Raw genomic sequence first — 27,551 nt, forward strand, 5'->3', positions numbered from 1 at the left:
TTCCATGGCTTTTTTCTCTATATGTGTCCCACCTCGATCGCCCTGAGCAGTCCTGCCCCTCGGCACTGCTGCCATCTCACCCCATTTCCAGCTCCCTTGTGCTCCCCAGCCCCTGCGAGACAGTCTGAGCAATGCCTGTTCTACAGGCACCCGTGCAACAACTGTCAGAGCACAAGCGCTGCTGCCACACCAAATGCTGTTCTCTGGGGGCATGTTAATGAATGTGTCTCTTTACAGTAGCTGATTCTCAAAGAATCACTGAAACTATGCATCTTTAATGCCATACTGGTAGGGAGTCAAAAATTCTGAGGGAAAAATCAGTGTAATTGGATGAGCTTTGTTGCTATTATATTTATTTTTCAGGAAACTCAAGTTTACATTTTTACATGGTAATTTTACTTGTTCTTCTGTGTTTGTCACTCCTCATGGATATTCCCCAGCCTCAAATGAATCCCCTTCGGATATTCTGACAGCTTTTGAAAATCAAGTTAACCAAACAGATCTGCCCGACTGGGAACTGCAGGTTTGTTTTGAAATTTTAATGAGCTTGCATTTCAGTTTCATTCTGTATTACACTGCCTTTATAGCGGGCTTGATAAGTGTCAGTGCAGAGTATTTTCTCATTCCCAATGTTTTAGATAAATCAGCTCCTTATCTGTCAGGCCTATTATGTGCCACAAATAACAAAACCAATTCTTCAGAACACTGCAGGGATAGCCATGGGTTATAACCCCACATTCACAGCCTCCAAAGGGAAGTCCAAAATAATTCCTGGAGAGGTCACTTATTCGTATTTCTCTCACTAGATACAATTGCACTTACAAACACCCAAACCCTCAGCCTTCTACAGAAGAAAACTGCAGGCAAACAATACTGCAGACATACCCAAACCACAGAGGGGTGTCTGCAAAGGCACTTTGGTAGCTGCTCCTTTTCCTTCAGAACCTCTTTAGTTCTACTCTTATTTGCAAGTTAAGATCTAAAAAAATATGTTTTCAAATTCAACTTGTATCATTTGTGATGTCTAGCAGTGTAAACTAAAGAAACTCATCCCTAAGAGGACATAAAGAGATACATATCAGCTTAAGAGAATCCCAGCTAAATGCACTTTGTGTTCTACTTCTGAACATGTGTCTATACCACTGCTCACTGTAACTAACTTCATGTGTTACAAATGCCATGCTTTGGATAAATGATGTACCAACCTTCCAATTGCTGACCTGAATGGAAGAGAATGATATGTGTCTATGATTTTAAATGTCACAGGAGGTCTCACAGAACAAGCACACAATAAACATCTTTCCAAGGTATCATATGTTTGACATGTACCAGTTGTTTTTTTTTAATTTAAACCACCTCAGTCAACTGGAGCACAGGTAAAACATTCTGGGATTACTTTCCTATAGGGGTTGAGTTGGCTTCATCCATGTCAGATGCAATGTCACGTCAGGTGGGAAGAAAGAACAGCACAACCCTTTGACAAGAGAGGAAAGCAGCTTTTGGTCAGTCAAAAAACAATTACAAGGGGAGTCAGCTTGGGAGCCAACAGGAAAAAGAGAAAACATTTTAAAGGGCAGGACTGCAATGTGTACAGATGAGTTATTTATAGAGTCAACACTCAATTACCCGTGGTCAGATTATCTGTACCAGAGATGCAGAAACAAACCAGCTCCAGTTGGGCTCATTAGCCTACATGCAGCTTTGTGCAGACATTCCTACACTTCTGGGTTGGCGTGTGTCTGGAAACGTTACAAAAGCTTTTTCTCCAGCAAAAGACTGGAGTCCTTACTGATTTAAACTGAGGTGTTCTGGCTGTCTGTATAGCACTTCCAAAAGCAAGAACATTGGCAGAAATGGCAGAGACTCCAGGTTAAGGCACTACCTTGCACCCAGGTGAAGCCACTACCTTGCAGCATCAGTCCTGTGCTCCCAGTACCAAGAATTTTTACTAGCTCAGGCACAGTGTCAAGGAAGAGTTGGCTGCATGCATTCCTGCCAGACTGCATCAGGGCTGGGGGAAGCTGGGGAGTGCAGATGAGCGCAGGACACTTGTGACAACACAGCAACAGGCAGCAGCCAGCACAGCAAATGCTAACACAGCTGTGATGGCTGCTGTGCAGAGGGATCAAGCTGTGAAATCACTTGGGATCGTGATTTACAGCCAGGTCATTTAAACCCAATATTCTCAGTGAGGGAAAAGTTAAAATACAAGTGCTTTCCTAACTGTAGGAAAAACAAAGCAACGGATGGTACCAATCCAGATTGAAGCTGTTTTCCTGGCCACAATGCCAAAAGTGTAATTAACAGTGAAATAAAAAGGTAGTCGTGGAATGAAATGGAAAAAACCCAGCAATGTGACTTCCTACCTGCCAATTGCTTCCTCTGAACCAGACAATCTGTGCTCATGCTACAGGGCCAAATCCTCTCCCACTTGTCAGAAGACAGAAAAGTCCAAAGAGGCCTTACACTCCTACATCCTTTTGGAAGTTGTCCCTCCTCATCAAAGTGATGGTGCTACAGCTGAAATAAACCCTACTATCTAGGGGTAACAAGTAGTACTTAAACTGCAGAAACTGGAAGAGTTTAAAAATCTCTCTTTTTTTTCCCCCAGCTATGGAAGCAACTTGACCAGAGACAGGGGAAGGACAACACGCAGAACACTGGCATGAAAAATCTCAGCTATAATCAGCTGACTCCAGCCTGATTACAGAGGAGGAACTAAACTTTATTTGGCAAATTGATCACAGAGCAATTATTGCTGTGTCTGCCAAATGGTAGCTAGAAAGTACAGCAGATTTAACCAGCGATGGCTAACACATGAACCAGAAGTATCCATGCCTGAGCAATCAACCTTGTCTCTAAATACTAAGGAAGAGATTTACTTAGGCTTGAAGACGACAGCGTATAGCACAGAGCTTCTTAAGCAGTTTCGTATGGTAGCAAAAGAGTAAAGAAAGCAAAAGATAACAAGAGTTACCATGAACATCGCTGTAAGACTTCTGGGAATCTGGAGTCCTACATCTAAAACATTATTACCCCTCCCTTCTTTCTCCCTAGTACCAAATGCCTTGATCTGCCAAATTGTTTAAAGTCTGAAACAGAAATAATTCAAGAAAAACAACAGTTCAAAACCAAAATTCAGTCCATTGTTACTCATCAGAGAATTCTGGAAGATTTAGTTGTTTTATCTCCTTAGAGTTCAACACCTGAAAGCTGACAGCAGTGGAAGTTAGAGGCTTCCTGTCCTTTACTGTTTTCTTAGGACACAAAATTTATTCTCATGATTAGGAAGTAATAAATGTATTTTGGATGGCATAACATTCAGACAACAATGGAAGATGATTCCTGCTGTATATTATTTGCAGGTCTTATGTAGCGTGTTTTTTTGGGAGTATTTACTAATGATGAGAGCACCACAAACACTAGAAAGGAATGGACTCAACTACTGATAAACAACTGGGAGCAAGACTTTGCTAAATGTTCAGTGACTCATATCAGCAGAAGGTTTATTTACTGTAAGAAGGTGAAGACCAATGCTCCCCCCCTCCCTGCTGCCAAATGCCATGAACTAGGAAAGACCAGAAATGCAAAGCCTACAGCGTTAAACCACTGCACTGAAAAGTCTCAACTGCTGTGAGGTTTAAGAAAATACACCAAAGGTATTTCACCTTCATGTGGGCTCCCACCACAGCAAACTCTGGTCGGTAGCTTCCAGGTAAAGCAGCTGTTTATCTGTCCAGCACACACACACAAACTGTGCTTAAATAAATTTTCTGCTTTGTTACTGCTCCCCCTGCCACAAGATAACAGTTCTAGCCAGGTACACTATTAGCAGCATGTGAAAGGCTCTCAGAGAACCTCCAAGGACACACATGTTGAAGGACAGTGACATGTTATGGCCTGAAGGCCCCAGGGAAATGCATGGAGGCTGGCACTGGGCTTCATGCATGCTGCCACAGTCGTACTGCAATCAAGAGAAGCAACTTCTGCACCTGCTCTACTCTTTTTAAAAACACTTCTGGTTCACCTTTGTTTTCAACCTTGTTTTATATTAATATGGGACTGCATTAGGTGTAGGAATGGAGAACAGGCAAGCCACGTAACTTAACCTCGAGTCCTTCAGTGAGTGCTCCTCAGATGCTACTGCTGGGCCCTGCTGTCCTGTCACCTGGGGGCTGTCCCTTGCCACCTGGGCTCACCCTACTCAGGGACCGCACTCTGCTTCACCATTCCATGCCCATCTGCCAGTCACAAATCTTACAAGCAATTCTTACCCCTCTTTCTGGTAACTTGGTTCCAACAACCCATCAGTCTTTCTGAGAAGAAATGTTTCCGAATATCCAACCTGACCTCCCTCTGCCACAACCAAAGACCATTCCCCTTATAGCTGTTACCTGTAAGCAGAGGCCAACTCACTCACCACAACAATATCCTTTCAGACAGTTGTAAAAAGCGATAAGGCTTCCCCTGAGCCTCCTCTCTTCCAGACTGAACCACTCCAGTTCCCTCAGCTGCTCTCCGTGAGTCCTGTGCTCCACACCCTCCACAGCTTCATCGTCCTACAGTGCAATACTGACCAGAGACCTCAGAACATTTCAGGCTCTACAGGAAAAGCTCATTTGGAAGTCACAGACTTCCACAGCTGTGGACAGATGCCACCTCCATTGGCTGACACTGGTCTCAGGTGAGCCAGGAGGATGCTGTCTTCCACTGGATAACCCACAGAAGTGCCACTTAAGTCTTGATAGTTATCACAAAATCACAGAATGGCCTAGGTTGGAAGGGATCTCAAGGATCATGAATCTCCAACCCCCCCTGCTACAGGCAAGGCCACCAACCTCCCCATTATAATACCAGACCAGGCTGCCCAGAGCCCTATCCAACCTGGCCTCGAATACCTCCAGGGCCGGGGCATCCACAACCTGTCTGGGCAATTATAATAACTTATAAATAATGTAGTGGAGATAGAAAACTTCTTTCTCCTATTAAAAATGTCTCTTCTCCTATTAGAGCACATAGCATAAGGTTGCAACCGATACCCAGCGGTAATGCTAACACTAAGACATGCACACAGCCCTGACAGCCTGCAGGTAACCCTTGTTCTTCCAAGAACACCAAACCGAGAGAAACCACAGGTATTCAGAGAATACAAACAAAAACATTTACTTTCTTTTAATTTAACTTACACAATTCAAACCATATCAAAGCTCCAAAAGCAAACGCTTTGTAATTCCCCTGCTCTTTATTTAAAAAGCTCTATGGAATTTACATAAAGGCACCCACTACGAAGCTGACAGCTGCTAGCTCAAGAATCAGCAATTTCCCAACTGTGTTTAAACTGCTTTGGTACCGCTGTCACGTCATCATTCAATTCAAGGTACAAGTGCTGTTATTTCTGAGCCACAGCCTATTGCCAGCACAGTCTGCACTGCGTTGTGCCACACGGAGACACGTGAAATAAACGTGACAGTGCAAAACTGAGGCCGTAGGAATACATACTATGAAAAAGGGCGAAATCCCGGTAACCCCTCTGCACGCGGCTCCGGCGGAGGTTTCTCTGTCTCTCAGTACCCCTGTGAGGGGCAGCGACACGGCCTGCGCTGGAACTCGGCATCAGCGCTCAGACTCCGAAGCACCGGAGCAAACGCGAACATGGCAGAGTACGCGAGATTCCAATTCCGCAGGCAGCACGCGCGATCGTTATTTGCACGGCGCTACGCTGATAAGGGTTTGAAAAAAAAAAAAAAATCACGGCGCAGATAAGGCCGGGGCCAAAGTCCCGGCGGCGGCACTTCCCGATTTGGGCACGCCGCCTCGCAGCCCCACCCCCGCCCCACCCGCCGCCGCAGCCCCGCTCCGGGAGGCGCCGGGGGACGGAGTGGCCGCCGCCCGGAGGTACCCGCGGCTCGCAGCCCCACGCCGCGGAACGGCCGCACCCCGCGCGGCTCCGCTGCGGGCACGCCCGGCGCCGTGAGCGCCCCCTGGCGGAGCGGCCGCCGGCGGCAGCAGCCCGGGGCAGCGCGCCGTAAACAGGCGGCCCGGCGCATGCTCCCTGCCGACGGCCTGCGCCGCGTTCTTCAGCCTCCGCGCTCCTACTGACAGCTAGGAAGGTCCCGAACGGAGAACGGCCCGGAACTGGCGCAGGAAGTGCCGACATTTCCGTGTTTTTCTGAACAGCTGTCAATAGTACAGAATTACAGAATGTTCCGCGTCGGACGGGACCCCCGTGGCTCACCGAGCCCAGCTCCCAACTACCTGTGGCACAGAAGCTGCACCCAGAAAGCCAGCCCAGAACTTCCATTGCAGCATGGCAGCATGGCACCTCAGCTTAACACAGATCTATTCTCACAGCCGTGGCCAACATGAAATGCGCTGACAAATGCAAGCTCAACTTGTAAGGCACTTACAGCCATCTTATGACTTAGCACGTGTATGTCTGCACACATGCGGAGCTCTGTTCCCTCTTGTTCAGCCCAGAGATGGCGCAGGAGCCCCGTCTACCCCAGATGCTCATCCTTCCACCTCTGCAGTGTCCCCAGCATGTAAATGAGGGGACAGCCCTCATTTACCCACACCTCTCTTACAGAACCCTCTGCTGGAGACCCTGGTTGATGAGGCAGATGCTGGCAGCGCAAGCAGACAGAAGCAGTGTTCCCAGAGATCTGCTCAATGGGGCACTGCAGCTCTTGGCACAGCTCCAGTTGAGCGGAAGACAGAACTAGAGACGAGAGATCCTGAGCCACTGGACCCAGACAGCGCAAATGGAGCCAGTGCGTCTTTGAATGTGCATAACCTGTGGTGGTGGGTTTTTTCCCCACCTCATTTAATTTCAGTGTGGGACCTGAAGTAAAAACAAACAAACAAAAACCAAACCCCACAACAAACTGCATTTGGGGCATGAGCCTACCTGAGCACAATAACACTATATGCTTCTGGGATTTCTGAATGAGAAACATTCGCTATGGGTATACATCCCTCACAGAAGAAAGGATTAATGAGACAAAATAAAACAAATAAGATAAACAAACGAGAGAAAGTAGCAATAGGTGCAGAAATAACAGGCGAGTATATAAGTAAATAACAGATACTTAAGTAAAAATATTTAACATACATTTGGGTAACATCTGGAAAAAAATCCAAGCATATGTGCACATATAAAGGCAAGAGAAATTAAAAAGCTTAATTTTCCAGGTCATGTTGCTTACTGCATCATTTACGGCTGAGACGTAGATACTGCTAATACCTACTTGTGTGGCTTCAGCAGATGTGTGCAGGGCAGCTGGCAGAGACGCAGTGACAATCCTGGGGATGCAGCAGCACTGCTGCACGGAGCGGCGCTTGCTGCCTCACGTGATCGTGTGATAACATTCACACCCCAGTTCTTGAACGGCAAGTCACAGCATGGTTCTGAATGTTTAAATTCTAATAGTTGGTAATGTTAAGGAAGAGTTAACTCCCACGTAAAAAACAAAATAACTCCAATGCTGATTTTTTAGGGAGTGGGAAGATGCGTAGTAACCATACAAACAAATTTATTTAAAATGTTTTCAATTCCTGAAAATGAAAAGGTACTATCTGGCAAGCAAGGCTGATGTTAGCTTTTGTTTAAGATACATCCAGGAGGTTGTTCCTTTTCCATATCTTAAAATAAAGTGCCTTAAGTGATCCATCAAGAGACTGCCTGAACCAATGGTCCAGGAAGTGATAACCAACACTATCGTTTTCAGTCTAAAAAGGGGAATCTAGCAACAGTATCAGAACTCTTACTTAAATGTAAGAGAACAACTTCAGCTTAGATGAAGACCCCAGACATTCTCCTTATAGATGAACTTCCTGTAAATATTTTTCTTTATAAAATGTTGTACTAGGAGACACAGGTTCTGCTAATGACAGACGAGATATGTACTCAGATATTCACAAAGCACTGCAATGTAACTTTTCTCCAGAATCTTAGTGCAGAAGTTCTAGCTACAGAACCCAGAATCTTTAAGAAGGTTGAAAACAAAACATGCCAAGAATGAGAAATACAATTCATTGTAGATGATAAAAAGGATTTTTAAAATGTTTTTTGAAGATCACACTGTGCTCATCTCACAATCTCACAAGCTTTAACTGAGTGTCTAAGAAACAAGGAGCAACAGAAAGTGATTCCCTTGCAGCCTACACTTTTGAAACTCTGCATGTGGCTCAGGAAAGAGTACTGCTCCATAAAAACATGAAGTAGACAGCCCATTTAGCAGTGCCTTGCTGTAGACATGGCTGCTTTTAAGACTGTTTTCAAAAGAAAATCTCACCTCACTGTTGCTAGGTTTGGACCAATGGAGCTGGGTTTGTCCCTGTTCAGAAAGGGCATCACACCAACACCACCTGGAGCAATTTTTTTTTTTTTTATGCTGCACAACAGAAGAATATTCCCATGCAATTTTCAATAGAAGGATCTGAATTTTAGAAATAAGAACCCTTCTTAGCACCTAGTGCATGGACACTGCCGAGTCTGCAATGTGTTATGGGACTAAAACTTTGAAATGCAGAAATAAGAGTCCAATCTGTTGGGAGTACGTGTGCTTCTTGCTCAAGTTCTGTGGGCCTAAAATAGTGACAGAATTAATTCTATTTCCTCATAGTGCTAGGTAGGTCAACATGCAGGCTTTTTTTTTTCCACCTAGAAACAAGACTACAGCTTCAGCAATCCAGCACTGGCAAAAACAACAGAGCTGACTTCAGGCAAAAAAATAAACCCAACACAGAATTGAAATACCAGCTCATATACTTAAGCAGCAGCTGTATTAACTGTTTCAAGAAGGTTTTCTGTAATGATGTATTAATCTCACTCTTAAGTCCAATTTCAAATGTTTCAGGGCCATGGATATTTCTGCACTGGTGGAGGAAAGAGGAGTTCAGAGCAGCGTAGGTCAGAACATTTGGGAAAGCCAAAATTCTCCTAATTTTATCTGCAGAGATCATCTCAGACGAATCCCTAAAGCTCCAGCTGATCATCTGTGCAGACTCCTGGAAAACACCGTCACCAGGTATCTTACCTAAACCATATTTAGCAGAGAACAGATTTCTATGAATTCCCAGCATCCTGACTCGACAAGTCCACAAAATCAACCATCTCATCCATTTTCAGAAACGCGCTCTACCAAAGCTGTGTCTGCAGCCTATAAAACACTTCTGATACATCACAGATCCTCATAAACTAACCAAACAACCGTTACCGTACCAAGAAACTGCCCTGTCCCTGGAAGGTGCTCAAGGCCAGACTGGATGGGGCCCTGGGCAGCCTTGTCTGGCACTGAATGTGGAGGTTGGTGGCCCTGCATGTGGTGGGGGGGGGTGGAGATTCATGATCCTTGAGGTCCCTTCCAAACCTGGCCATTCTGTGATTCTGTGTGAAAAAGTACAAATCCTTGACTAGCAAGTGCTGCTTGACAGACATTCAGTTATGTTTATGTTATCTTACAGATCAGGCTGATGCCTCAGCAGTCCCTAATTTTCAGAGCTGCTCCTCCAGAAAGGCCTGGTATTCTGGAGGAATTCAAGGGTATTTTTAAAACAGCTTTGAGTACTTTAGCAGCAAAAGAAAAGTCAGACTCCTATCTCTGCTTTCCTAAGAAAGTTCTTTTTTACTGTGTTTTTCCTTCTTGGCCGTAGTCCAGAGGGGGTCTTTAGAGATGTTTCTTTTATTAAAAATAAAACACTGTAACAACAAAATTAAGAGGATTTTTTGCTCCATTTTGAGCTGAACAAGGATTTCTTGCTGTAAAACTTCCAACCTAAATTGTCTAAGCACGCTGAAATAACAAGAGATGATCGCATTGTCTTCCCAAAACATAGCCACACTTAACACTGTACAATCACATAAAAAACAGACCTTGCTCTCAGCTGCTTACAAACAATGATCGCAACACTTGGGCACCTCATGAGTGCCGTGGAGCTCAGCAGTACCACTCTGGGTATGGAATAACACTCACATGAAGCTAGAGTAACAGATGAAGCTAACCCAAAGAGGAATGAACACTCTTCCTCTTACACTCAAATCTTCAGTTCTTTGTGCAACCTCAGAAGCAACAGACTTTTCAGCACTCCTCTTGTACAACCTTTTCAACTGTGCTACGACTCTGAAAGCTTCTGAATATTTTTTAAAAGACTCATGTTAAATGATACATAAGGAGTGAATGCACAAGTAAAAATACACAGAAATAATATTTCTTATGGCAGCAATGCTGCTGGACAACGTAGTGTTTTCCTAAGTTTCCTTGCATGCACATTGATTCCTTAATGTGTTAAACAGGAAAAGTCTCAAATGTTAACCAACAAGTTAGAGCAAACAAGAGCATCGTGAAAGGCTGAGTAACCTGGATCTGTTCAGTCTGAGGAAAAGATGACTGAGGGGGGATCTGGTTAATGTTTATAGATATCTAAAGGGAGGTGGGAAGCAAATGCATGAGGCCGGGCTTTTCTCAGTGGTGTGTAGCAATAGGAAAAAAAGCAGTGGCCTGAAACTTGAACATAGCAAGTTCCATTCATATATGCAGAAGAACTTCTTCATGGTAAAGGTGACACAGCACAGAACAGGTTATCCAGAGAAGCTGTGGAGTCTCCTTCCATGTAGATGCTCAAGAACCATCAGGACACCCACCTGTGCAACCTACTGTAAGGAACTTGCTTTAGCAGGGGATTGGGCTCAGTGATCTCCTGAGGTCCCTTCTAACCCCTGTAATTCTGTAATTCAGTGGTCTTTGCTGCTTCACCTGTGCAATGCCATAAAACGTTCATGAGCACTCCAAAGTTGCATTTCTTTTCTTTTTAGAGATTCCAGAATTCCAAGTAATACTGTGATCTCTTACTGACTTAATTGGAGCTACTAATAAAGGTTCTGCTTCAGCCAGCCTCTTAGCATTGCATTGCAACTAGCAATTTAACTTATATTCACACCATTATTTTCATGTTGCGTGGACATGCACATTTTGACAGCATTGCAGCAATGTACTCTAAGTTACAAAGAAGGTGATTCAAACTGTCAAACTGGTATTTAATGGCTTGTCGTGGATATGTGGAAAATAGACCAGAATGTATTTATCTAAACATACAGAAGCACACTTGTGCTTCTTTTATGTACAAAAGTACAATCAGAAAATGTGTCTTACAGGTCACCTGCATGCATGGGAAGAATGTAGGTACTATTCCTACATTTATTTACTCCTGAACTACACATCAGGTTTTTCCATTGTTTTCAGTCTGCATGTACTGCTATCAGCCTTCCAGATATATTTTTCCACTCACAGTATAGAAAATAGAAAATTCTAAGATTAAAAGAATAGTAAAAATGTTTAAAACATAGGAAGTTCCTTACCTATTTTATTCCGATCTCCAGCCTTCCAGAAACTGGAGTCAGTTTCAGTCTCAGTGCAGTCTCACTAAACACAAGTGCACAGATAACATATAGTAAAAGCATCCTTAGGTAAGTTCATGAAGTATTTGCAGAGACTCCTATTCAATTTGCTGTCTCTTCCCTTCTGAATGCAGTGCTGCAGAAGCCAACATTCTGCATGTGTAGTCTGGCAAACCTCACCACTTTTTGTTTTCTTCTAATTGTCATTTTCTACAATTTACAACTTTCACTTCAATGCTATTCAGTCAAAGGATACAGAATTTTAGTTGTGATGTCATCCCCAGTCAATTTTCTGTGTTTTTTGATTACATTATCAGGCTAACTCCATATATTAAAGCTCTCTCCTTAGCACATCCTTTTGGGGCTCTGAATTCCTATTAGAGGTGAGCATGTCTTTCGGGGGAAAATACCGCACTGCCACTAATACCTGAATATATCATCAATCTGGACATACCAACTCCACAGAAATGCTCAAACCTGAACTGGTATAGCCCAGAAAAATACCACTTCTAGGCTAATGCAAACAGCAAATCTTCCATCTTCAAGGTAAGATGCCCTTTCTGAAAGTTATGCTTTTACAATTGCAGCTTAGGTATGACAGGCCAAGCTGATTTAATAATTGTTGCTGTTGTTCCCTCTAAACCATGTACTCTCCCTTTCTCTTTGCCTCTGGTGTTCACCAGCTTTTCTTGCTAAACCAGCTGAAAACTAACAAACAAAAGGAGGAAAGATGTGAGGCCACAAACAAAACAAAACAAAACAAAACAAAACAACAGAACAAACAAAAAACCCCCACATGAACAACCAAATCCAAGTGCACAGTTTTCTCCTATTTTTGATGGTGAGTTGAATAGTCTCACTGAAGGTGAGATAAGCTGCAGAAGCACTGTGGGTAAGGAAGATGGTGGTGTGACAGGGACAGACAGGTGAGATGAGTAGGGCAGATGCTGTCTCTCTGCACAGCACGCCACAGGGCGATTAGGTCCCCATCAGCTGCCCAACAAGCCACAGCCTGGCCCTGTCACAGCCATGCCGATGTCACCAACAAAGCATCCTGGAGAGATGCTGAAGTTTGACAGTCTGGTTTCTACCTCTGATACTCTGCACCACACTGCTGGCTGCAGCTCACCCTGCACTCTTCTGTCACAGCTTCATCCAGCAAAGAGGTTGCGATAAATGTAAGGACAGGCATCTCTTCATACAGTATTTTTCAGAAACGTTATTGTGAGTCTGTAGAGAACTGGACAGAAAAGGAGACAAGCTCTTTGTTTACTACCTATATGCATCAGTAAGAAACAGCCTTCCTCATTTTCAAGAAGGGCGCCCTGGAACAAATGATTGCTGCAGAGCTCTGTACAGCAGACCTGCTTCATGGCAACTCACACAGAATCATAGAATCACAGAATTGTAGGGGTTGGAAGGGACCTCCAGAGATCGAGTCCAACCCCCCTGCCAAAGCAGGTTCCCTACACCAGGTGATACACTCAGCATGCCTGAGGACAGCCACCTAACAGCCATTTGCTACAGCACTTCTGCACTCAACACGCCTTGCCAGACTTGCGACTCAGTGCTGTCATGCTATGAGTACCTTGCTTGTGACACTCAGCTACTTCATGGCAAAAAAATCCAGCCCTGCCACTAACATTCTCCCAAATCTGAACTTAAAACAACAAAGTGTCTTACATTTTTAATTTGCGTCTTCAAATAGAAGATGAATTAGAAATACATCAGTGCACCATTTGTTCTCTTTGCTAACTAAAGGCCATGCCTTTCATTCAATTCAAGGTTCAACACATTGTCACTACCTTAAACTGAAGTTCTACAAAGAACAAAGTTTTACTACATTAAAATTAAGAATCTGGCATTGAAAAAAAAAAAAAAAAAAAGTATGAAAGACAGGGTAACACTGTTAGGCTTGAAAATTCATTTGTACCATAAGAACATCAGTTATTTTACTTCTTGCAACCCTACATGAGCATTCTATGCATTAAGGAAGGCCAGATCACAAAAGCAACAGAAATCAGGATAACTTTAGTAGCTCTGAAATAAGATGGAATGCACCCAAAGTGACAAAAGTGAACTGCTATAGTACTAGGAGAACTTCTGTGGATGGATAATCCACATAAATTAAATCACTGCTAGGTGTTACTGTAGCTAATCTTTTAGTTTAGATTCATACTGAGTAAAACAAAACATATTTTAATGTAACCATGTGGGTTGCATTTTAAAATTGTTTGGTCATTCTGGTCATCTGTACAATGCAATGTTTCTAGGAATGCAAGATATTTTTATGAGGCAGCCAGCTGCAGACATTGCTGGAAGTTAACAACATTAGGTTCCAAGAAAAATAACCCTAGGAAAATTACAATTCTGCATATGCCTCCAAACATTTCCCCAACACATGCATGGAATATCTATTTGAATGGCAGAAGTGAAAGAGTTTTGATGCTCAATTAAAGGAAATAGTGATTTAATTATAAGGTATCTTTTCGTTCTATTCAAAACTGCTTTTGCTGTAGTGCCTGAGGTCTGGTCCCTATTTACAAGATGACTGCAATGACAAAGTACAAAATAATCTTAAAAAAAAAAAAGAATGCTGAGCAACAGCTCTGAAAGAATCACCTCTCTGCAGAGAACACCACAGAAGTTGGGCTGAGCAGTGGGATGGCTCAGGGCCCGCATGGCTTCACACAGCCCACCACCAGCGAACAAGCGCTCTGGAAATGGAGTGGGCACATTTCTACCTCTGCTGAGCATGAGAGGCAGTAAAAGAGATCAGCAGCTCACTCCTTCCTCTTCTAGGGTAAGCATCAGTGCAATTATATGAAAATTGCCCTCACCTTTGCTCATGTAAAGCAAATACTGAATGACTTCCTCACGTATGGGTGTTGGCACATCCCACCTCAGCACAGGTAAGCCTGCATTTCCACATCCATGCTGTGTGATGGTACATGGAAAGCCTATATGATAAATTCTCTTATTTTTTGCAATAATGTAGATACTTGATATTTCAACATTCTTCCATTCAACAGAGCAATCTACTGAAAAAAAAAGGTATTGTAAGCCATAGCATGATTCTACATACAATAATCATCACTGTAATTCTTCAAATTAAACAAGTTATTAACTACTACAAGTTCATCCAGCAACACTTCTTATGCATATTTCTAAATGATCTAATTTAAACATATTGCTCTTTGTGAAAAGTGGAGTTTAGTTTTTGTAAATAGGTGCATTTTATTTTTTAAGCAACCAAAATACACGATGCTTCAAAATCCCCCAAAGGATTCCACCTTTTGGTGACACAAACCAGAAATGTAACTCATGCTGCAGTCTCAGGGTGTTGTTACAGCACCACCCCGCATGAAGCTGAGCGGGCTCCAGGCCTTGGGCAGGGTAGGAGCAGTGCCGGCTTACTGCTGCGGCCACTCAGCTTTGTCAGTGCTTAGGAAACCTATGTGGAAGCTCTTGGCAGAACACTTTCAAACTCAGATCCCCAAACCATTTCTCCCAGACCAAACCAAACCTCGCTGACTGAAGGCGCCCCCAAGGGAGCCAGTTGTGCACAGCATGCCTGCGGTGTACCCACGGTCCTCTTTCAGCCTAGAGGGTGTAAGATCAGGGATGGCCATTATTTAAGGAAAAAACAAACTACCAGGTAATTGGAACACTGTAAAGACCAGCTGGTGACTGATCAGTGCAGTGCAGCTGAAACAGAGCTTTAAAGAAAATTATGTGATAAAAACAAGAACAGCAGAGCTTAACAGGTATAACCAGCACAAGGCAGGGCTGCTCCTGTCTCATCCACTGAAATGCAGTGTGTAAATGCATTATGTGCATTATGTGAAATGCATTACAAATTCTAGCATAACAGAAGAAGGAAAAAACAAAAAAGAAACAGGCCCAGGCGAGGAGAAATCCTGTCTTAAAAACTCAGCATGAACTGCAATACAAATGCCAGGAGCGAGCAGCTTCCTCTGCGAGTGAAGCAAGTCTGCAAGCCCTTCCTCTGTCACAACTCCGTGCTTCCTTTTGCACATGCTGCTGGCAGCAGCACCATCACCGACACCACCAGCAGCACAGGCACATATGCATTAAACACACTGTACTGGATTTACGTACATACAGCTTTAGAGAAGATACGTCTGAACGAGACATTCAGCTTTTTGCTGTCTGGACTGCCCACTAAGATTATTTGTGATGAAATACCCTATAACTTGTACTGTATGACTTAACTGAATGAGAGCTTTTTTTTTTTTTTTGAGCAGGAGTTGAACAGCATTTTGCAGAATGCAAAATTATTGCTCTAAAATCTACCATAAAAGAAGAAAAAAGAAAAAAGAAAAAGCTACTTTTGCATCTCACATAACTCCATAAATATGCTAAATATGGAGTTAAGCAAAGCTTTGCTATGAAGCAATTCCCTTTACAGACACAAACGCCTAAGTCAGACCTTCAGTTAGCTGAGATATATAATACAGACACATAAGAAAGTTTCAGATGATTACGCTAATTAATCTAAAAGGAGGCTACAGTGCATTTTCCAGCAGATTTTCTCATAAGCTGGAAAACAAAATGAAATAAGATATGTAGTGGTGGACTCCTCGAAATCACGTTGGGGAAGACTGGAGTGAAGTATATTTGGTATTTGCCGAAGCTGAGAAGGGAAATTGGCAAAAGAAAGGTGTGATATGACAAAGCAGCAAAGATGACAGTTTTGTTCTGTCATCAACAGGCAAAAGTGTCACCTGTCTTATTCACTTTTCAACTGATATTGTGCAATTCACAATGTAGCTGGTGTACATATACCCACTTGTCATTAAACATGACTTTCCAATAGATATTCTAACTTTCCCTTAAGATTAAATAAAAACTTGCCTTGTGTTTTTTCTTTTGTGATGTATATGTCTAAAAAAAAAAAAAAAAAAAGAAATAAAATCAATCTAATCCTACATTAAATGTCAAATTTTAAGAAACAAAAACAAGATGCAAAGAAATTCTACTAAATTGACATTAAGCTAAGATTCAGTTTAAAAACTGGAAAGATTTGTTTTATAAAATGGAACTGTGGAACCAAATCCCAGGAACTGAACTGAAACGAAAATGAAGAAGCACACATTACTCAGTGAATAGCTGATGGTTGTAGCTTGCATTCAGCAAACTGAATGTGTTAAGTGTGGAGTGCAATATGTTTGTTTCTATAGCTCTCATGAAACCATTATGCTTTATTCTCAAGTTACCTGTTATTTGAACTTCATTTTATCTGATTGATGCTATCTAGCTAAAATTGCCACTTCCAGACTGTGAGTTCAAAACGCAAAAACAAAACAAGCTGTCTGCTTAAACATTGCTTCTGGTGTAAATGCTGGTAACAACTTTATCATTTCTTCACATAACTGCATCATGTGATAAGCAACTGGAAATAAAAGAATCCTACTGAGTAACTTGAATCCATGTTTCTGGATGAAAGAGCAGAAGAGACTGATAACAACCTTGCCAGGTTTTGGTGGCACAGGCCTCAGAAAAGCATGGAAGGAAGGCATTTCACCTCTCTGCCTGCACTTCCAAAATCTGACTTCTCCTTTTGACTTTTCGTCATTGGAAGAATGAAATGTCACTCAAGGGATCACAGCAACCAGGCATCCTTAAAAGAGGGCACGAGTAACAACTCAGCTCTGTCCGCTCCTGCCTGCCCTCAGCGGTGTGCTGTGAGGGTTGCAACAATCCCGACCCACACTGTGGCGAGGAGGAATGGCTGCAGATCGTGCACAGGCAGATCAGTGCTTGGCCCATGCCAACGGCAAGATGAAAGCTTTCTGAAGCTTTCGGGTGTTCCCAAGAACTCCCTAATTGGGGAATGATACTTAGATACTGTAGTGATCTCAAAACTATAAATGTGTGTGCTAGCATTTCTGAATTTCTTTCTTAATGTTGTGAAAATGATGTTGGATACAAGTGAAGAAGTCAACACAACATGGGCTGGATACAAAAACATCCCAAGGGACCTCTCTGCCTAGTTTGCTTAAGAAACAAAAGAAAACAGAGCAAAAAGCTCTGCTAAGTATATTCCCCACTTCAGTGTTTTTGCTGACCTCTCATTCTCATCCTTTTCCAATTACAGACAGACTGGTTTTGACCTGACTGATTCCAGCAGGCCAGGTAAGACTGATTGAAGCAGCAGGGACATGGGCCAACGAAAAGAAGAGAGCCTAAAATATTCCAGATCTTCCCAGGGCTGACAAGCAGACCCTAGATGAAGTTCTCACTTTACCGCAGTGGTAACCAAAGCGGCCACCACTTTCCAAGTGAGGAAATGCGACTGTGCCACTGGGGTTGTGTGTTACATTCTTGTGTATGTCCGTCCTCCGCTTTTAGCTTTATTAAAAAAAAAAACAACAAAAAAAAACAACTATTTCTTTTTAAATTATTATTCTTTTTCTTTACCATGATAGGACAAATAATACTGGGGTATTATCATGTCACGTGCAAGAGAATATTTAACTCAGTGCATGGATCTCCACCCGACAGGCTGTGCAGTGATGGTGCAGGCTGTGCTGCAGTGACGCAGAATGAACTGTAAGGGAACGCTGAGTCTTTGTCAACAAACCCAACACAGATAACTGCTGTCTAAGCATCCTGACTGTCCTCAAAGTTATTTCATATTCAGGACATGGCAGTATTTACTACTGATCCAATAATACAGAGTTGATATTACTATAGATCTTTTTTCCAAGTATCAATTTATAATCTCTGAGGATTCTGTAACTGGCTTTATTTTTCTTTTCTGTAGCTGGCTTTATTTTTCTTTAAGATCCCCTCAGATTTGGGACCAAAAGGGTAAATTGGATGTCCCACATCACACATAACTGTTCTGATCTCCAAACTAGTGGATAAAGGAACAGAAATCATTTTGTAAACCTATTCCCTTCATTTCCCCCGTTTTTACTTCAGTCTTGTAAGAGAGATTTCAACTCAGGCCAAATGGAACACTTTGCCTCTACCAGCATGAAATTCTCTTTGAAAGGAGAGGAAAATTAGTTATATTCAAGCCACTTCCTTAACATGAAAGACCTGCGTTTTCTTCTTCAGCAAGCTCCATTTTTTTCCTCTCATTTATGCAGGCAGCAACAATAAATTGCTCTCTAGTAGTTATCCCAGAATTAAGGCTACTGTTGCAGTCAGGGTGCAACAGCTTGATCAATTAATATATAAATATGCACACAGAAATTTATGCATACACAAAGACATACAAAAATAAAATTTGCTTGTTTTCTAGTCCTGACAAAAGATTTCAGTGGCTCAGAAGGTTCGGGGTTGTTTTATGGAATACAACAGTAATGCTAAGATTCCATCTTTAAATAAATGACTGATGGAGTGGCTGCAAAGCAGGCTGGCAAGCACAAACCAATCCCACTGGTCCAGGAGTTCCCAGAAATCTCAAACACAGTTACTGAGTTCCCAACATGCAAGCAAAGCCTCTCACTAAAGAGCCCCTTGTATCAAAGTTCAGAAGATAGCATCACCTTTGAGACAGCACAGATGAATGAACAGTAGCAAGACAGAAAAGAACCCAGGTCAGAGTGGTAGAAACCATATGAAGAAACCAAATCAGTAAACATATGGATACGTATGATATACTGGGAAAACATTATGAGTCACAAATGTTCTGGAAGGCATAAATGAACATGTAGACACGAGGAATCCAACAGATGCCGTCTACTTAAATTTCCAAGTGAAATTAAACTGCATTTATGTTTCTTAGAGCAAAGGTAGCTGCCAGGGAATTGGAAGGAAGACTCCAGCCCCATCCCACGAAGGCTAGCTAACTACCTACCAGGCAAGAAGAGGGTGAAGATGATCAGTTTTCTTGAAGAGTTTCACCAGTGGCATGCAGCAGGGGTCGGCATTAGGGCCAGAACTATTCAACATACTCAGAAGCAGTTCAAAAAAGAAGGTGGTTAGCCAGAGAACAAGATCTTCAGTATATAATTACTCAGAGAACTATGGACAAAAATCAGCAGATTGCACAAAGACCTAATGCTGCTGAACGGTGTAATAAAATAGTAAAAGAAATCCAATGCAGAGAAATGTGAAGTGTCATGGCAGAAAAGATGGAAGACATAGAAGAAAAAATTCTTAATTTTATATACAAAATTATGGCCTCTTAATCATTATTACAGAGTAATGAGATACTGATTTGTAATTATCATCTCAGTGTTCTGTAGTGGTCAAATGTTAGTTTAAAAATATGGCATGAGATACCACTGCTTCCCTCCTTTCAAAAATGGTTTAGGAAGGCTGAGTCAGATACAAATACATGGGGCAAGGACACAGACAGTCTCTACTAGAGTGACAATTAAACAGATGTGGACTTGTCAAACTAGAAAAGCGATGACAGAGCAATGTTATGATACACATGTATAATGAAGGTGGACAGGAAGTGACTGTTCGCAGCTGGGCAGCAAGTTCAAAACAAAAGGAGAGGTATTTCTTCACACAGTCTACAGCTACATTTTGAGAATCCTCTCTGCAAGACTATATCTTGGTCTTAATTTTAAATTTCCATTAAGTTCAAAAGTTCATTAAGTTCATAAATTTCCATTAAGTTCATAAAGCAATGGGTCAACAAAATTGTTCAGCAGTCCAATGACAGACATCAGACCTCTCTTTTCAAAGTTAAATTTTTTTTTTGCTACAGAACTTCCGCTGCATTTTCACCTAATGGAAAGGTATGCTGCATGCCAGGCTAGCCTACAAAAGGCTGTCGTGTTATGCAGTGATTTAGACCCAAGCGATCTACACTGCTGTAGAACTGCAGGTTTTGAACTCACGCAGAATTATTTTCATTTGAGTACAATCTTCTCTTGTATTACAGCTAATTCCTGCATCGAGGCTGTAATGGCTTCACACCAGTTTTTAGTTAATGGAGAACAAAAAAACCCTAGAACTGAAAACACACAGTCCCGCACTGTGCTGCTCTCTGCAGATTTAAGTGTCTCATCACACCTTTCCTGCCCATGCAAAAATGCTGAAAAGCTTTACTGCTCATTTCAGCTTTCCTACTGAATGCATCTGGCATTACACAGCAACAAAAAGGTTTAAACAGCAAACTAATTCTTTGTTGTCCTAATCAACTTCAAAAGCACCATTTTCACAATTATCTTACAGCTTTTAGTGACCCAAAGTCAGAGCATGAGTCTTCATACTCATCTGAGCACACACCGTGGTACTGCCAGGGTGACAAAGCGTAAAGAACACGCAAGGATATACCAGACTGCATCTTTCATACAGTCTAATCACCAAGCACAAACTAAATCAGTCTGAACAAGTATAACCTACACAGACCTTTTCAGTATTACTGGCCGGTTACTGGCCCACATTTCAGCTTGCACAGATCTATTCCTGCTTCAGTATTTTCAGGTAAAAGGAAAAATGAGACTCTTCCCAGCTAATCCTTCTCCAAAAAACTGAATTAAAAAAATTAAGCAGTTTTCAGTAATCTCAAGCCTCTAAAACAATATTAAAATAAAATTTTCTAGTTGCATAATTAGTAATCCACAACATTGACAATGAACTCATGAAAAGAATAACTCTGCACAACACATTATTTATTCCCTGGGAATAAAATAGAAGCAGTAGTACAAAATAATGATAGACTAACACTAGCCTTAAACATACTTTTCACATGCAATGGTTGGTATTTTATGTAAGTATGGTATTAGTTATACTTCACTAGATACAGAGCAGACACTAAGCATGATAAAAGATTATTTTCTGAGAAACTGGAAGTCTGTCAAAAAAAAAAAATAGGAGAAAAACAATCTATTATTTCCCATAATGCTAGTCAAAGAAAATATTTCCCATTAGCAACATCAGTAGTCTAAAAAACATAAATAAATAGTGAGGCAGATTTCCTAGATTTTATTTCTGCGTCTTAACAATTGGTAGATTTTGGAGCAGGAAGCTAAATCAGGCATTTGACAATAAATTGTAATCAAAATACGCATCTTGTGAGGTGAATAAGTTGCCCTTCATCTATTAGTTCTTATTATGTCCTGTAAAATCTGATTAATTACTTTATCCAGATAAATACAATATTTTTATTTTAGAAATTGAATCCTACAGCACCTTTAACCTATCAGTAATGATAAAATACATTTTAGAATGTCTAATTCAATATTTTTAGATTTTAATATGACAATTATTACATTAATACCACAAGTTAAGTAGAATAACATTAAACTGTTAAGATAATTATATGCATCACTGCAGGACTGGGAAATGGAAAACACTCAGAAGAGCTTCAGTTATAGCTGAAATGATGAGAATTTTAAGTACAGTGTTTTATGCATGCAAACAGAATGTTTTGAATAGATGTGGGCACCAGTCAGGTAGCACAGTTTTACAGTGTAACGAGCTGGTTACAATGGTACAAACTGAGGCAACCCAACCTGGGCAGCCATGAGGGCCTGCACTGTGACTGGGATGCCCTGACCTCCTGCCAGGCCCAGAGCCTGCTTTGCAAGAAATTGCTGATGTTAGCACATGAGAACTTGCATGTAACAGCTGGAAAACTAACTAGACCGAAAATGGTCAGAGAATTGCTAGAAGTCACTGTCATTGGGCAGGCTTATATGCAGACAAGACTTCTACAGAACTGAAATGGAACACCACTGGGCTGTGACTAATCCAGGTGCTAATTACCTTCTGTAACACAAAAACACATCTGAATGCGTCAACTTTCAGAAAACAACTCCACCCAAATAAACCCACCACATCTTCCTTGTCAGATCATGGGCTGGATCAACAGAGAGCAACAGAGAGGAGCCTTGCTTTCCAGACTTTGGAATACGCTGAAGAAGCAACAACTTTCCGTCTGGGCCTTTGGCAAACCCAGATTGCACATCAAATGTACCTTCTGAACAGCGCAACATAATGCGATATAAAATAGACTTATTCTTGCTTATGTTTAGCTCACCAGAACACTTCCGAACAGTGAATTCAAATGGCTCTTAATTTGAACTTTACCTAGGAATGGGACTGTGGAGTCTAGTTGATTTTTTTGCTTTCAGAGAAACAAACACCACCAACACATTCCTTCTCTAAGATGGAAGACATTCACTTTGTTCAGCCCAGGAAAAACACACTATGGGAAACTTCAGCCCAGATAGCTCTGCTTTTAATTCTGGCAGGTTTTTACAGTCTATGACTGCACATTTTCACCGTACCTTTCCCATCTCCCTCACTATCACACCCCCACCCCTCCACAGGTGCAGCAGCTGGGAGAACAAGGCACTAAACTCAGCCCTGTGAATTATAGTATGTAGGAGATTAAACTTAAGCCTAATGCTACAGTCAACCTTCAACAGCTGAATTCTATAAATGGACGCTCCTTAAAAGAAATCCTTATTGGTTACTATTTAAAACTACATCCCTATTAAAATCACAACTGAAAGAAATTACAAGCAATATGCATCTCCATCAATGCCATGACAACACCATCCAGTTTAAGCATGTACTTTTTCATTTAACACAATTTACCTGCAGTTTAAAAAAAAATACATAATGGTTCACTAATGAAGTATTATCAATGATTACGTTATGAAAAAGAGAATTTCTATCATTATAAATTATCTTAGGTGTAAACATGAACAATAAACTTTCAGTGCATTTAGAAGCCCAGTGCCATTACTACTCTGTCAACCTACTTCCTCTGTGGAATTATTTAAGATTGTAAAATTTCAGCGCAATCAAGCGACTGTAAAACCAAAACTTCATTGAGTAAATTATGGAAAACACATCAGTGTTTTAGTTTCAGATTTTTTAATTTCACATGTAGATCCAGAAATAGGTGAGGGATAGGGGGGAAGGTCACTATGCTCAACAGCAACTGCACACATGCATAGCATTCTGTTCACTGTTGAATGTCATCTTCTTTCATGTACACTCTCCATGTACAATCCCTTGAGAGTTCGACACTGCCCAAATGTTCCTGCTTTTGCATTAGAAGTACCTTTCAAATGCAGAAATTTTCAGTTATTGGCCTGCAGAATCAAACCAAGGTTGGAAAAAACCTCCAAGATCATCTACTCCAACTCTCCATCTACCACCAATATTTTCCCATTAACCCATGTCTCTTAGTACAACATTTAAATGTTTCTTGAACACCTCCAGGGACAGTCACTCCACCACCTCCCTGGGCAGCCTGCTCCAGCCCCTGACCACTCAAAGAAATGTTTCCTAATGGCCAACCTCAACCTCCCCTAATGCAACTTGAGGTCATTCCCTCCTGTCCTGTTGCTACTTATGTGGGTGAAGGGCCCAAACCCTACCCATGTATGTTGCAAGGGTGAATTTTTGAAAAGTAGTTTTCTATCGGCAGTTGTGAGCTTTCCACTTACACGACTCATTGACCTTCTATCTCTCTCTATATTTATATATCTGACTTTGTTTTAAGCTCTGTGAACATTAACTAATAAAAAACAAGAAAGCAGTATAAGCAGTGGGATGATAGTAGAAAAGAAACCAAAAAAAAAAAAACAACCCTATAAAATACTGCACTGCTTGTTTCTAAGCAAGCAGGTCAGCAAGTCTGAACACAGCTCCGACTTAAATTCACTTGCTAGACAGAGAGAAGCAAACAAACTCCTTCCAGCTTTAAGCTGACCTCAGTGACCTACAAGGTGAAGACACACCACGTTGCTGCTGCTCTGAGCATTGGCTGCACATTTTTCAGTCTCTGCCACAGACCATCCCTCAGATCTGGATGTTAATCTTTACGTTCAGATTCATGTTGCCTGATACACCCCCAATGCAAAAAGCATTGCTTTATTGTGGTTTATAGTGTGTCTGGTGGTTACAGCATTCTCCTCTCCTAGGAGGTGGAAGATGGGAGAATAGCAGCTAGGAGGTAAGTCTACTAAATCCACGTACCTTGCTTCCTGGCCAAGTTAGCACAGAGAAGGTAGGATTTTGTTTTGTTTTTCTTGAATGAACATAGCCTTGCCAGTGTATCTTTCATCAAGCTCTCTCTAGGGCATATCCAAAAGAAACCAAACCCCAAGCTGTTCCAAATGAGTACAGTAGCCAATATTAAGGTGACCGACAATCTCATGCATACAAGCAGCTAAGAATTCAAATGAACTAATGAATAAAAATGCTTAAGTCTTGAAATTTCAATTTACCTTTTACATATCTAAACACTTTTCTGAATCTGGACAGAGCCTATCAGCACTAAGGATACAGAGCTCCTCTCTCCGAGACAGAATCGGCATTCAGAATCCCAAGAATTGCTCTGACAGTCTAAAAATAAAGCACAATAAGAATACCTAGGGAAGAAGATGAATTCAAAATAGTTCTTTCAGTTCTGCCTTTACAAAACTGAATTCAAACTAAACTAAAACTAAATTCACCCTACCTGGATTGTCCGTACAACACTGCACTACTATTTAAGTTCTTCGGGAATGGTACAGAAGATGGCTTGTGGCCTCAGTTTCACAGAGATCACTGCCACATTGGACCCACAGAACTCTCAAGGACAAAGAACTGGCCCTGCATCATTGGCACGCACCGCTGCAGGAACTATGGCTAAAATTTCCACCACAGACAGGAAACAGTTATGCCATTGACTGCAATTTGGTCTGGAGAACAAGATTTCTGATGGACTATAAAGCTAGGGAGAATTTTTGTATGCTTTCAGCTACAAGGAGTTTCCAATTTCAAATAACAGCAATGAAAGTTGCAGAAAAAAAAATCAGTGTATCCTAGCCAATGGCACAAGTCAAATGTACAAATACAGTACGTACAAAATACTCAGTTCCTTCTCTACCTCCTAAAAAGAAAAAAGAATACTTGGATTCTTGCCAGTCCAGCTGCTAACATTAAACAACTGGTGCTACATTTAACAAAAAGCAGGGGGGAACAAGAGTAATTTTCATTATTTTAGTTCTCTTCTGTAGTGAAACCTAACCACAGGAGAGCCAGAAATTCATTTGATAAACAGATACTGCAGAACAAGTTTTGTGAAAAAAATCACAGCAACAGAATGAAAATCATTCAAAATATCATTGTCATTAAAGGGCACAGGAACGCTTCCTCTGATAAAAGATCAAGTGCAATGGATAAAATACTACCATTAAAAAAAAAACAACAAATGTGTACTTAAAAAAAAAAAAAAGACAAGGAGTAACTGAAAATCATATCAAAACTGAGAATAATCCAGCGAATGTGACAGTGATACCCCTAACAAAACTCTTAAAAACATGCAAAAATACTTGCTGCTAGTGTTCTTATTTGTGTTAGAAAAGCCAAGCATTACTATTCATACTGCAATATGCAGTATGCAATACATACTCAGCCTTCTGTTCTTTATTTGTGGTTCATTAAATTTTAACAAACAAATATTATAATGTAGAATACCTAGTCTGAGTAATTCAAAATATATAACTTCTCCTAGGAAAATTATTTATATTCTTCTGCACTTCATTACTTTCCAGCTTGTTTTTTTGCAGTGATGCTTATACGACCAAACTGAAAGATCAAAAGGAAATAACAGTTTTCCTACTTTCATAAGGACATGAGTATGTCAACCCAGGGATTTTTAACACAAGTAAGACACATCAAGGATAATTTTTTCTTTTTTAAGGAATAAGAATTTCTACTTCTTAATCGGAAGACTGTATTTGAACAAACTTAGAAACAGGAAGGACAGACAGCAATGAACCTCCACTAAAGAAATGAACAGAGATCTCTGTAGCCACTTTTCCTTGATGAAGCAAAATTGTTCTCCTCTACATGCTACTACATCAAATGGGGATCTTAACCATTCCATTCATTAAGATACCCTCCATATTTCTTGAAACTGTTCCAGAGTATGTTTGGAAACTTTCTTTCATGGTTATAGTGCAGTTATTGTTTAACCAAGCGTCGTTATTTAGCTTGGTAATTCAACGCCTCCTCTCCCCCTTTACTTTTAACACTTTCTTCTCATTATCTTATTTCCGCACTTTAAAAGAAGAAGCTAAGACGTTTTGACAAGCTCTCTGCTATTGCAGAGCTACCTTTTGTAAGAGATTTTCTTTTCAACAGGAAAAGACCAAAGTTAACAAGTCTACGAGAGTAAGGAACATTTCTGAAAAAAATAACCAGATGCGTATGTGATGCTTTTTATTCCGATAAAGGATAATGCAGGATAAGAATATGAAGCTTTGCTCTGACTGGGGCTAAAATAAGAGAAACATCTCCTGGGAAACGGTACAGGCCTGTCTTAACAAGCAACAGACAGAGTACCACAGATAAGAGAAGTTGTACGTCAGACATCTCAGCACAGGCTGCTGCTCTAAAAATCTTCTAGAAAACAGATATATTGGACAAAACAAACAAAAAGCAAATGCTAGGAACATTATGCACTTCAGGGATAGTAAAGCACTACACTTTTAGTGTCCCAAAAATGTTCTACATTTTCATTGAGGTCAGCATTTGAGAACAAACAGTCTCAAAACTAAAATTCTCCACATACCAATACACTTAGATATGCTACAAGCCATCTAACTAGGCTGATGTCTCATTTCAGTGCCCTTAATGAAGAAATAAATACATGTTCACATATTAAAAAAAAAGATATTGTTCCACTCTAAGAAGCTACTCTGTGTCATATGTATATGAATGGTTTAATCCTTACAAATGGATGCAAACGTTTATTTGACAGGTGTAAGGACCTGAAATTGCTCTTAATAATTCAGCATTTCTCTTAGAGGTTTGGACAGATCTGATATTTCACAACACTACACTTTATGCTATGTTCATTACAGGCTCCCAAGTTCAGCAATTCAGTCCTCCAATTAGCCAGATCTCTTACTTTATTTTTCTGACTTCTGTCACTCCAAGGTTGTTTGACATATCGGCCCCCACTGAAGAAGCCTGAACCACAACCAGATTTCTCTCTTCTTCTGCTAGTCCAGGAAGCAAACCCTTAAAAGTTAAACAACAACATCTGCTACTTCAATCTTCGCAACTTCCCAGCACCATTGAGGATGGCTGCCACATGTCTGACATTAGAGACAAATGCAGCACTGGGTCTTCTAATGCTCTGGAGAAAGTCACACACCATCATGGGCACAAGAGGAGCCCAAATGTTCACTAAACTAAGCATTGCAAA

The 27,551-nt window shown here is 41.2% G+C and overlaps 1 protein-coding gene across 3 annotated transcripts in view; it reads right to left on the reverse strand.

Moving 5' to 3' along the window:
- ATXN7L1 (ataxin 7 like 1) overlaps nt 1–27,551 on the reverse strand; it is a 110,617-nt gene that overhangs the window by 40,115 nt on the left and 42,951 nt on the right. The window lies entirely within an intron of this gene.

The sequence above is a fragment of the Centrocercus urophasianus genome, unplaced genomic scaffold (assembly GCF_019232065.1).
Source record: "Centrocercus urophasianus isolate 14NV4802_14NV808 unplaced genomic scaffold, USGS_Curo_1.0 seq_15, whole genome shotgun sequence".
NCBI lineage: Eukaryota > Metazoa > Chordata > Aves > Galliformes > Phasianidae > Centrocercus > Centrocercus urophasianus.